This window comes from Stenella coeruleoalba, assembly GCF_951394435.1.
Source record: "Stenella coeruleoalba genome assembly, chromosome: 2".
Taxonomy (NCBI): Eukaryota; Metazoa; Chordata; class Mammalia; order Artiodactyla; family Delphinidae; genus Stenella; species Stenella coeruleoalba.
The window spans coordinates 91,702,514-91,715,804 of NC_137147.1; the positions used below are offsets into that span (position 1 = coordinate 91,702,514).

A 13,291-nucleotide genomic window follows, 5' to 3' on the forward strand; every position below is an offset into this window, starting at 1 on the left:
ATTTTGAAAAAATAGGTTTCCAAATATTAACTTGCTTTAAATGATTACGCATACAAACCCCACATCCATAAACTTTATCTTAAATTAAAAATAAAAGCCTGCCAAGCTAGAGTACATAAATAGCTCTTTTAAAATCACTGGATAAGAGTTTAAATTACCAGAGGTTGCATCATTATGGGTTATTTGAGAATTGTTTGTCTTCTATAATATGAAGTTATTCTCATAGGAATACTGATTAAAATAGAAACCAGATGTGTTTTTCAATACTAGAGTGAAAAAAATGACAAACAAGTAGAAAATTATTATAAGAATGACCTAAGGAGGTTTCTAGAAACTTGAAGCATGGGTATAATAGAAAAAGTGTGTGTGTGTGTGTGTGTGTGTGTGTGTGTGAGAGAGAGAGAGAGAGAGAGAGAGAGAGAAGAATAAAAAAATGAAGGAGAATGAATAGGATAAGAAACAGTTTCAGAATTCAACAGAAGAAAAAAACTTCCTAAACCTTGATAAATATTTGGTATCACCAAGGAAATAGCATAAATGAATTTTTACCTATGGACCAAAAAAGTGAAAAAGGAAAAAAACAGGGACAAGATGGTCTTTCAGTCTAAAGGAATAAATTAAATACGAAAAAGATGAGGACTACTGTTGAAAGAAAAAAAAAAGCCCCCTTTAAATTTAAAATATGACATGCTCTGGGTGCGATAAAACGATCCAGAAATTTTATATTTTTCACCCCTCTCTTCCACATTTTTAGAGGGATGAAAAGAACAATAATGTTTTTGATGCTTTGAATTTGCTTCGTGGTTTTATTTTCGATTATATTAGAAATACAGTATACTTATTACTACAATATGTCAACATGCTGAGTGGAATAAATGGAATGGAAGGTGTAAAGGCAATCAAGGGAAGGGAGGAGTACACCGTACATAATTTCATTACCATTTTTGAATTAGTCTTTAATCGCCCCTTTCATTATACTAAGAACTAGTGTTATTCTCTTTAATTTTATTTACCCAAGGCAAAAATAATAAAGTGAATGCTAGTCTATTATCCTTCGAATAATTTAAAATATAGTAGAACTTCATTCATTTGGGGTCCCTTAATTCAGAATTTGTTACCATTCAAATTGAGTTTGCACTGAAGTTTATCTTTCTGCTTTGCAGATATTTCCAAGATAGTACAAATTAGTAGGATAAATCAGTTGTCAGGGGAGACTTAAAAATATTTAAGAGAGAAAGCAACTTTCAAACATCTTTCAGTACTTTCACATTCACATTTGCAAATAAGTTAATAAGCTATTTCTATATTTTTCTTATTGATTCAATTAAGCCAGGTGACAGTTTGATTTATTACACATATAGTTCTTGGCATTAATAAACAGTACTTCTTTTAAAATATACTATAATTTTTGATTTTTACTAATTCAGCAATTCTCTAAACTCATGAAACTACGCTTCCAACTTTCAAGCTTTTTTTTTTTATATATATAAATTTATTTATTTATTTTTGGCTGCATCGGGTCTTCATTGCTGTGCACTGGCTTTTCTCTAGCTGCAGTGAGCCGGGGCTACTCTTTGTTGCGGAGCACAGGCTCTAGGCGTGCGGGCTTCAGTAGTTGCAGCACACAGGCTCAGTAGTTGTGGTGCATGGGCTTAGATGCTCCACGGCATGTGGGATCTTCCTGGACCAGGGCTCGAACCCGTGTCCCCTGCATTAGCAGGCAGATCCTTAACCACTGCACAACCAGGGAAGTCCTCCAAGCTTCTTAGGCTAGGAAATCAAAGCTACAATCTTGTGCAGCCAAAAAATTCTATGAGAAAAAAATCAGGCTGTCTTTTGTTTTTCTTCTGGCTACTATCAAATGACTGATTAACTGTCTTTTTTTTTTAACTTCACTAATTTCTCTTGGCATTAGGTATATGAAAGTTTAGTTTCTGATTTTTTTGTTGTTGTATAGTTCACTGTGGCATTATATGCTGATATGAACTACTCTACTACAACATTCCTCTAGAATATAAAAGCAATTTTCTTTTAGGTAAAATACTCAGAGAGAGTATTAAGTATTGACTTCTTTTTAAATTGCCAACATTGTTAGTTAAAAACTTCTTTCTCAGTGTCACAAGAATTGACTGAACTGTACATTAACCTATATTTGGACAACTTTGAAACCCATTTATGGCTGTAACCAAAAAATAAAACTCCTTTAGGCTTTTATAATAAGGTCTCATAACATAGCTTGCCTTCTGATAATTTCATGTGTTATAATACTGGGGTCTTTGATATTCTGGTTGTCAGAAATATTTTTAATTAGGGAAATGAGGAAGGATAGCCCTCATTTAATATTTTTGTCAAAATACATACTTAATACTGCTATGAGAAAAGTTTTCTTTTTGCACCAGAGTACCTTAAAAAGAGATTCTAATTCCACACTTTGTGTTAACTGATTTGCAAGATGCTTACTGGTTCTCATTTTAAGGGAGTAACAGGTCCAGATCCCTCTGATCCAGAATGAGTAGGTTTTTTGGGTTATAGCATTCCTCTCACCTAAACTTTCCAACCGCCTGATTTTCCCCTCCAATGCTGGTCTTCTTCCAGTCTTTCTTATCTCTACAAATGACACCACTATTTATCCTGTTACAAATGTCAGACATCTGGAATTTAACCTTGACTCCTCCTTGTCTTTCACATTGAATCTATCACCAAGATTTGTCTCCAAAATTTCTCTACCTGCTTCTTTCCCTCTCCCTGCCATGATCCTAGTCTAAGGAATCATCATCTGCAAAGTGGATTATAGCCACAGCCTCCTAACTGGTCTCCTTACTTCAACTTTTGCCATCCTCCAAACCATTCTCACAAAGTTTTCAGGATGATCACATTACTCACTGATTATTACCCATTATACTTAGGATCAGATCCAAAGTCCCCATTGTTGATATCAAGATCCTACACACGTTGCTTTCAAATCACCTAACTTTCCCCTTGTTAACTCTGTTCCAGTTATACTGTCATTTAGTTTCTGGAACACACCTCATTTTCACCTCAGAGCCTTTGTTTTCCCTGTTACCTTTGCCTGGAATACATTACTTCCACTTCTGATTTCTTCTTATCCTTCAGATCTCAGCTTAAATGTCACCTCCTCAGAAAGGTCTTTTGTCACCAGATTTAAACCATCCCTTCTCCTCCCTTCTCCTTCAAGTTATTTGTTACCATAGTACCTATTTATTTCCTCCTGCAATATAATCAGAATTCTTTTATATGTTCATAATCTGTCCCCTCCTCCATGATTTAAGCTCCATAAAGTCAGGGACCTTGCTTATCTTACCGAACAGTATATCTCTATCATATTGCGTACTACCTAAATACACCGTAAATGTTGATTTGAAGCAAGTAGCTGAGTTCATCAAGGGACAAAGATTTTATTGCATCATTGAAAACTCAATATGTAAAATTTCAAAGGAAATATCTGATAATTGCTTACATGACTCTTGGGTTCCTCACCAGACTGAAGATATAAGAGAGAAGAAAGAAAGAGAGGAGAGTGGAGGCAGAGAAAGTAGGGAGAGGGAGAAGCAGAGAGACAATTTGTGAGGAGGATTTCTTCTCTGTTAGTTCTCTTCCCTACCAAGAGACGTGAGGAGAAGGTGAATCTCCCGTTACCCTAAATCTAGTGAGACAGGTGTTCTGGAAGTGTTGATCATCACAGAGGATGTTGGAACAGAAGTTCCCATGTTAGAAAAAGAAGACTAGAATTTTATTCAGGAAAAATGGAGGTGTTACTGAATACTTTTGAGCAGAAAAATAACATGATTACAACTGTGCTTTAGGAAGATTAACTTGATAGCAACACATAAAATGGATTGGAGGTTGGAGAGAAGAGATGAAAGGAGATGGGTTAGGATAGAACGGACATGAAAGATAATAATTACTTGACTTAGGATGTGAAGGTAACAACCGATAGGAAGAAACAGGTGTTGAAGAAATTGTGGTGGTAGGATTGATAATTTTTGGAATTGATTAGCGAGAGAACTCATTATAACTGAGTTAATATTAAATACAATTGAAGGGAAAATATGAGTAATATTTAAAGATAGCAAGAAGGTTTAGTTTGAAAAGAAAGCCAGGGAGAAGTATGAACCTCCTTTCTCTTATGCATGAGTTATTTTGTTAGCTGCCAGTTTTACATGGACCTATATTTTACCAGATGCCTGGCTTTCTGTGAATGTATCTTTATACTAAGGATGTTGGACTCCATAACTTTCTTCTTCTTTACTACCATAATTATCTCTATTCTACCTCCTTCTTCCACTTTTGAAAAGTTCATCTAGTGCTGAAAAGTCATGGTTTTAAAGCTAATGAATGAAAAATTAAAACAATTTTGTAATTAACACACTGACATCCATGACATTAAAAAAATTGCTAGCTTTACTCCTCATTTTGCTATGTAGACAATGAATATGGAACCAAAGAATGACAATTTAAAGCAAAGAATGTAATAACCCTGACTGCATAGAGCATTTGTTGTTTTTTATAATGTTTTCCTAGGGGTGAAGCAAAACTCTCTCCATAGCCATTATAACAATTTCCAACTGTTAGAGTGGCACTAGGCTGTCAAAAACAGGCACTAATGTATTGCCCTGAATCAAGGAGACTGAGTCTTTGCTAAAGTTAAGCATTAATTTAAAAGGTGTCAAGGCAATCAAGAGTAAATTATATAATGTAACTTCATTATACAGAAAAAAGAAGAGCTAGTGACTCTTGAGATCTTGCTCCAGGTCCAAAGTTGTTTCGTAAGTTAAAAACATAATTTCAAGAGCTTGAATTCTAGATTAGCATTTTAGATAATTTTTATAAACATAAAATGAAATAAAACAAATTTTTATAGACTCAGAGACACAAAGAGTCTAGATACATTTGTAAACTGAGATATTTATATAGTTGAGTCACAGGCACACCACAATTTTGAGCATATGACTCAAACTTTGTATCTTATATACAGTTAGTTTTTAAATGTTAGGGCACAAGAGTAAGCACAAAGTTTGCATAAATGAAGATTTATAGGAACCCCAGGCTTGCTCAATTACTTTCGGGATTTTACTCCAGAGTTTAAACTATTGTCTTCGACCAGGTCTATAAGGTCTATAAGTAGACACGTCTGTACTCCAGCTTCCTATTACACTTAGAATAAACCCAAACTCCTATTACCATGACCTTCAAAGTTCTTTATGATCTGGCTCCTGTCTACTTTTCCACTTTCACTAATCTCTCACTCCTTTTCCCATTGCTCATGTACTTCATTAATATTGGCCTTCTTTCAGTTCTTGGAACACACCAAGGTCAGTCTTGTTCCAGGCATCTCAAAATTTACCTTCTCAGGTGGGCCTTTCTTACTTAAAGTAGGTCCCTCTACCCATTTACCTCTCTGCCTCCTATCTTCTTGAATACCTTCTTTGTATCCCATCCACACCCACCTGCCTCTGCCACACACACATGCCAAAGATCAGTGCGTTTATGTTCTTCCACTGGGATGCATACTCTTTAAATGAAAAGACCACTTCTAGAATACTCACCATTGTATCTCCAAAAGTCCAAGACAACATCTGGCACCCAGTAGGTATTTGATAAATACTTGTTAAGTGAATGAATCAAGGAAATGAGAAATGTTGGTTGTATGGCATGATTCAAAGTTGAGACTGAATTCATGAAATGGGACTGACAGAAGAAAAGATGAAGATAAATCCATAGTGTGGTGATAGTGGTGGGAATGTAGTGGAAATAAATCTTGGACCACAATCTCAAATATGCAAAGGATAACATAAAACTTTACGTTTATAAATCAACCTAGCTTCAACTTTGAGAATTTCAACCCCCCTTACCTCCCACCCCCAGTTAGTGGAAAACTTATGTCAATTATTCTTGGGTTCCCCTCTTCTGCTTCAAGATGAGATAGAATTCAAGGGTCTTGTTCAGGGCCAAGCCAAGGGCTTCTGGTTGTTGAGTCATTTGTCTACTCTGGTTACTTCTGGGTGTTCACTGACTCGGCTCACACAGTTCCTTCAGGTCTGAGTTCTCTGCTCTTCCAGATTTCTTTTAAAACATGGGAAATCTTTATGAGGGGTGCTTATGAGCCAGTCTGTTTAGACACATGGGCAGGCTTTACTCTTTGGAGCTTTGCTGCTTCTGCTGTGTGCTGTGGAGTTACCAGAAATGTAGAGCTTGGCTTCCCAAATAGACTTTTCTCTATGCTGCCTGTTCTATGGACTCTACCTTCTCTGGGATGCCTCTCAAAGGCACTTTTATGTTTCACTTCTTTTCAGGGAATTTAGCACAGTTTTTTGTTTTTTTTTTTCTCTTAAACTCCAGACTTTATGTGTAAACTATAGGCATAGCTATGACTGAATATTTTTTAAAAACTGTATTCATAATTTCCTCTAAAATGGCTTTCCAAAGCTGGCATCTAAAGAGCTCTATCATCTCTCAACTCAAAAGAGCCTTAGGATCATCTTTGACTCCCCCTTTTTCTTCTTCTTTCTTAGTAAATGAAATTACTGGCTTCAAAACAGCTTTTCTTTCTCTTCCCACTGCCAATCTGTTGATTCTGGAAGTTATCATTGCACACTGTAATAGCTTCTTGATTTGTCTCCATGCTAGTATTCTGCTCCCCAAACTATTCTTTATACCATCACAAGATAAATGAACCTATTACTATCCATTTCCAAAATACTTCATAGCTCCTAACTGTTTCCCAGTTGAGGTGAGATGATCTGGCTTGTTATTTATGGTCCTGAAAGATTTGAACCCTCCATTCTCTTGCCTGCATTCCTTCTAGACTCTCCCCAACCTCTTTCTTAAATTATTCTCTTTAGTCAAAATTTTACTCTGTTCATGTATCTCATTACTTGCACTTGTAATATTGCATGAACTAGAATATTCTCTTCCCAGCCTACTTACCAGCTGTACTTCTCTAAACTGTCCTAACAGTTATTCCCTAATTCTTTGAAGAGATCACTTTGTGCAGGCTTTTGATAATCTTTCTATTATTGTCTTGAATTATAAATTTGTTGTGATTTACTTTTCATGTTATCTTTCCCTAATTAGACTGTGGACTTTTTTTCTAATTTTAATTTTATTTTTTTAAAAATCTTTATTGGAGTTTAACATCTTTATTTAAAATGGTGTTACTTCCTGCTGTATAAAAAAGTGAATCACCTTTACATATACATATATCCCCATATCTCCTCCCTTTTGTGTCTCCCTCCCACCCTCCCTATCCCACCCCTCTAGGTGGACACAAAGCACTGAGCTGATCTCCCTGTGCTATGTGGCTGCTTCCCACTAGCTACCTATTTTACATTTGGTAGTGTATATATGTCCATGCCACTCTCTCACTTTGTCCCAGCTTACCCTTCCTCCTCCCCATGTCCTCTAGTCCCTTCTCGACGTCTGCATCTTTATTCCTATCTTGCCCCTAGGTTCTTCAGAACCATTTTGTGTTGTTGTTTTTTAGATTCCATAAATATGCGTTAGCATATGGTATTTGTTTTCCTCTTTCTGACTTACTTCAGTCTGTTTGACAGCCTCTAGGTCCATCTGCCTCACTACAAATAACTCAATTTCGTTTCTTTTTATGGCTGAGTAATATTCCATTGTATATGTGTGCCACATCTTCTTTATCTATTCATCTGTCGATGGACACTTAGGTTGCTTCCATGTCCTGGCTATTGTAAATAGAGCTGCAATGAATATTGTGGTACGTGACTCTTTTTGAATTATGGTTTTCTCAGGGTATATGCCCTGTAGTGGGATTGCTGGGTCGTATGGTAGTTCTATTTTTAGTTTTTTAAGGAAACTCCATACTGTTCTCCATAGTGGCTCTATCAATCTACATTCCCACCAACAGTGCAAGAGTGTTCCCTTTTCTCCACACCCTCTCCAGCATTTATTGTTTGGACATTTTTTTGAAGATGGCCATTCTGACTGGTGTGAGATGATATCTCATTGTAGTTTTGATTTGCATTTCTCTAATGATTAGTGATGTTGAGCATCCTTTCATGTGTTTGTTGGCAAACTGTATATCTTCTCGGCAGAAATGTCTATTTAGGTCTTCTGCCCATTTTTGGATTGGGTTGTTTGTTTTTTTTGATATTGAGCTACATGAGCTGCTTGTAAATTTTGGAGATTAATCCTTTGTCAGTTGCTTCATTTGCAAATATTTTCTCCCATTCTGAGGGTCGTCTTTTGGTCTTGTTTATGGTTTCCTTTGCTGTGAAAAAGCTTTTAAGTTTCACTAGGTCCCATTTGTTTATTCTTGTTTTTATTTCCATTTCTCTAGGAGGTGGGTCAAAAAGGATCTTCCTGTGATTTATGTCATAGAGTGTTCTGCCTTTGTTTTCCTCTAAGGGATAGTGTCTGGCCTTACATTTAGGTCTTTGATCCATTTTGAGCTTATTTTTGTGTATGGTGTTAGGGAGTGTTCTAATTTCATTCCTTTACATGTAGCTGTCCAGTTTCTCCAGCGCCACTTACTGAAGAGACTGTCTTTTCTCCACTGTGTATTCTTGCCACCTCTATCAAAGATAAGGTGACCATATGTGTGTTGGTTTATCTCTGGGCTTTCTATCCTGTTCCATTGATCTATATTTCTGTTTTTGTGCCAGTACCATACAGTCTTGATTACTGTAGCTTTGTAGTATAGTCTGAAGTCAGGGAGCCTGATTCCTCCAGCTCTGTTTTTCTTTCTCAAGATTGCTTTGGCTATTCAGGGTCTCTTGTGTTTCCATACAAACTGTGAAATTTTTCATTCTAGTTCTGTGAAAAGTGCCATTGGTAGTTTGATAGGGATTGCATTGAATCTGTAGATTGCTTTGGGTAGTATACTCATTTTCACAATGTTGATTCTTCCAATTCAAGAACATGGTATACCTCTCCATCTGTTTCTATCATCGTTAATTTCTTTCATCAGTGTCTTATAATTTTCTGCATACAAGTCTTTTGTCTCCTTAGGTGGGTCTATTCCTAGATATTTTACTCTTTTTGTTGCAATGGTAAATGGGAGTGTTTTCTTAATTTCACTTTCAGATTTTTCATCATTAGTGTATAGGAATGCAAGAGATTTCTGTGCATTAATTTTGTATCCTGCTGCTTAACCAAATTCATTTATTAGCTCTAGTAGTTTTCTGGTAGCATCTTTAGGATTCTCTATGTATGGTATCATGTCATCTGCAAACAGTGACAGCTTTACTTCTTCTTTTCTGATTTGGATTCCTTTTTCTTCTCTGATTGCTGTGGCTAAAACTTCCAAAACTATGTTGAATAACAGTGGTGAAAGTGGGCAACCTTGTCTTGTTCCTGATCTTAGTGGAAATGCTTTCAGTTTTTCACCATTGAGGACGATGTTGGCTGTGGGTTTGTCATATATGGCCTTTATTAGGTTGAGGTAAGTTCCCTCTATGCCTACTTTCTGGAGGGTTTTTATCATAAATGGGTGTTGAATTTTGTTGAAAGCTTTCTCTGCATCTATTGAGATGATCATATGGTTTTTCTCTTTCAATTTGTTAAGATGGTGTATCACATTGATTGATTTGCGTATATTGAAGAATCCTTGCATTCCTGGAATAAACTCCACTTGATCATGGAGTATGATCCTTTTAATGTGCTGTTGGATTCTGTTTGCTAGTATTTTGTTGAGGATTTTTGCATCTATGTTCACCAGTGATATTGGCCTGTAGTTTTCTTTCTTTGTGACATCTTTGTCTGGTTTTGGTTTCAGAGTGATGGTGGCCTCATAGAATGAGTTTGGGAGTGTTCCTCCTTCTGCTATATATTGGAAGAGTTTGAGAAGGATAGGTGTTAGCTCTTCTCTAAATGTTTGATAGAATTCGCCTGTGAAGCCCTCTAGTCCTGGGTTTTTGTTTGTTGGAAGATTTTTAATCACAGTTTCAATTTCAGTGCTTGTGATTGGTCTGTTCATATTTTCTATTTCTTCCTGATTCAGTCTTGGCAGGTTGTGCATTTCTAAGAATTTGTCCATTTCTTCCAGGTTGTCCATTTTATTGGCATAGAGTTGCTTGTAGTAATCTCTCATGAACCTTTATATTTTTGCAGTGTCAGTTGTTACTTCTCCTTTTTCATTTCTAATTCTATTGACTTGAGTCTTCTCCCTTTTTTTCTTGATGAGTCTGGCTAATGGTTTATCAATTTTGTTTATCTTCTCAAAGAACCAGCTTTTAGTTTTATTGATCTTTGCTATCGTTTCCTTCATTTCTTTTTCATTTATTTCTGATCTGATCTTTATGATTTCTTTCCTTCTGCTAACTTTGGGGTGTTTTTGTTCTTCTTTCTCTAATTGTTTTAGGTGTAAGGTTAGGTTGTTTATTTGAGATGTTTCTTGTTTCTTAAGGCAGGATTGTATTGGTATAAACTTCCCTCTTATAACTGTTTTTGCTGCATCCCGTAGGTTTTGGGTTGTCGTGTTTTCATCATCATTTGTTTCTAGGTATTTTTTGATTTCCTGTTTGATTTCTTCAGTGATCGCTTGGTTATTAAGTAGTGTATTGCTTAGCCTCCATGTGTTTGTATTTTTTACAGATTTTTCCCTGTAATTGATATCTAGTCTTATAGCATTGCGGTTGGAAATGATACTTGATACGATTTCAATTTTCTTAAATTTACCAAGGCTTGGTTTGTGACCCAAGATATGATGTATACTGGAGAATGTTCCATGAGCACTTGAGAAGAAAGTGTATTCTGTTGTTTTTGGATGGAATGTCCTATAAATATCAATTAAGTCCATCTTGTTTAATGTATCATTTAAAGCCTCTGTTTCCTTATTTATTTTCATTTTGGATGATCTGTGCATTGGTGAAAGTGGGGTGTTAAAGTCCCCTACTATGAATGTGTTACTGTCGATTTCCACTTTTATGGCTGTTAGTATTTGCCTTATGTATTGAGACGCTCCTATATTGGCTGCATAAATGTTTACAATTGTTATATCTTATTTTGGATTGATCCCTTGAACATTATGTTGTGTCCTTCTTTGTCTCTTATAATAGTATTTGTTTTAAAGTCTATTTTGTCTGATATGAGAATTGCTACTCCAGCTTTCGTTTGATTTCCATTTGCATGGAATATCTTTTTCCATCCCTCACTTTCAGTCTGTATGTGTGTCTAGGTCTGAAGTGGGTCTCTTGTAGACAGCATATATATAGGGCTTGTTTTCGTATCCATTCAGCCAGTCTATGACTTTTGGTTGGAGCATTTAATCCATTTACATTTAAGGTAGTTATCACTATGTATGTTCCTAATACCATTTTCTTAATTGTTTGGGGATTGTTATTGTAGGTCTTTTCTTTCTCTTGTGTTTCCTGCCTAGAGAAGTTCCTTCAGCATTTGTTGTAGAGCTGGTTTGGTGGTGCTGAATTCTCTTAGCTTTTGCTTTTCTGTACAGGTTTTAATTTCTCCCTTGAATCTGAACGAGATCCTTGCTGGGTAGAGTAATCTTGGTTTTAGGTTTTTCCCTTTCATCACTTTAAATATGTCCTGCCAGTCCCTTCTGGCTTGCAGAGTTTCTGCTGTAAGATTAGCTGTTAACCTTATGGGGATTCCCTTGTATGTTATTTGTTGTTTTTCCCTTGATGCTTTTAATATTTTTTCTTTGTATTTAATTTTTGATAGTTTGATTAATATGTGTCTTGGTTTGTTTCTCCTTGAATTTATCCTGAATGGGACTCTCAGTGCTTCCTGGACTTGATTTACTATTTCCTCTCCCATGTTAGGAAAGTTTTCAACTATATTCTCTTCAAATATTTTCTCAGTCCTTTTAAGACAATCCATTTTTAAATTTAAGTCTTGAATATTTAATTAGCAATTTTTGACCTCTGATCTATTGATTTCTTAGTATAAAATCTGTAGGGTCAATTTGGAACAGATGAATTTAGGAGCTCTTGAATATCTTTACAGGTGAACTAACTGTTAATAATTTTCATTTCTTTAGAAGAAATATCCAAGTCCTAGGAGTTCTGACCGTGCTCAGTATTGTTGCCTACAAAACTAATGGAGGTATGATTCAGATCACAGTAGCATCATACTTTCTTTTTTTTTTTTTCTTTCTTTTCCCCCTTTTTAGAGAAACACATGATGGAATATTTTGTAGCTATCTAGCTTTCAACAGAGGCAATTAAGGAAGGGCCATCCTCTTCTGCTCTGATAAACTTAGAAATGTCATATTTGGTGCCTAAAGAATAACTGAATATGTTTAAACTATGCTGTGCTATTGATTCTGTTCTCCAAAAGCATAGACACAAAGGGAAATCACATAAATTATAATACAACTGAACATACTTAATTTTGTTTTCCTATTTGGTCTACATGCACCACCTGGTGGTAAAGTCGTGTATTTCAAGTGCAGTGTTTGTGTGTGTGTGTGTGTGTGTGTGTGTGTGTGTGTGTATGTGTGTGTTGGGGGTATTAATATGGGAAAGAGAATTTTAATATGTATTCCTAATTATTGTTTTAGATTAACAATGCAATTATTTTGCAACAAATATCTAATAAAACACTAGAACGCTACTATATACACGTTAGAACAGGAAATAAAGGGGAGAATAACTCATGTTGGAAAGCAAAGTAGCATTCTCTTATTTACATGAGCTATACCTCTTAAAATTCCATCCCTAAATTAACACTTATTTATTGCATTAATGTTCTTATTAAAGGCAAGAGTCAAACACTGATAACCAATATAAAACTATATAATTTTTTTTAATTTTTAAGAATAATAATTTTAAAAGTATGTATCTTCTTCCTTATCTTAGTAGTTAGTGTAAGTAACAAGTCACAGAATTTTAAAACTACAAGGCACAATAGAATCATCTAGACTAATTTTACAAATGTAGCAGCTGAGATTCAGAAATGTCAGGTGACTTGCCCAGGCCATACTGGTAATTAGTGGCCCAACTCAAATAAGAATGTTGTTATTCTTACTTTCAGTCTAGTAACATAAGATATAAAATTTTACTCATATGCAATGCAGAAATATCTCTGTATGAAGAGATATACCCTTAACTCAGCTACATAGTTCTTGAAGACAGTAAGATGTGAATTAATACACATTAGTAGTTTCATTCTAACATTCTGAACACAAAGGAGTAATAGTAGAAATGCATGCATCATAAAGCCATGTAAAAGATTTTAAATTAAAAAAATCCCTTTTACATACATGTTCCAAGGAATATTTTCAACTTATATACAACTTCTATGTTATAAGACAATCTAAAAAAATTCCCTTTCCCTTTCT

At 35.4% G+C, this 13,291-nt stretch overlaps 1 protein-coding gene across 3 annotated transcripts in view; it reads right to left on the reverse strand.

The window, feature by feature from the left end:
• Nucleotides 1-13,291, reverse strand: part of FAM227B (family with sequence similarity 227 member B) — a 279,841-nt gene that overhangs the window by 99,744 nt on the left and 166,806 nt on the right. The gene's annotated exons all lie outside the window — the stretch shown is intronic.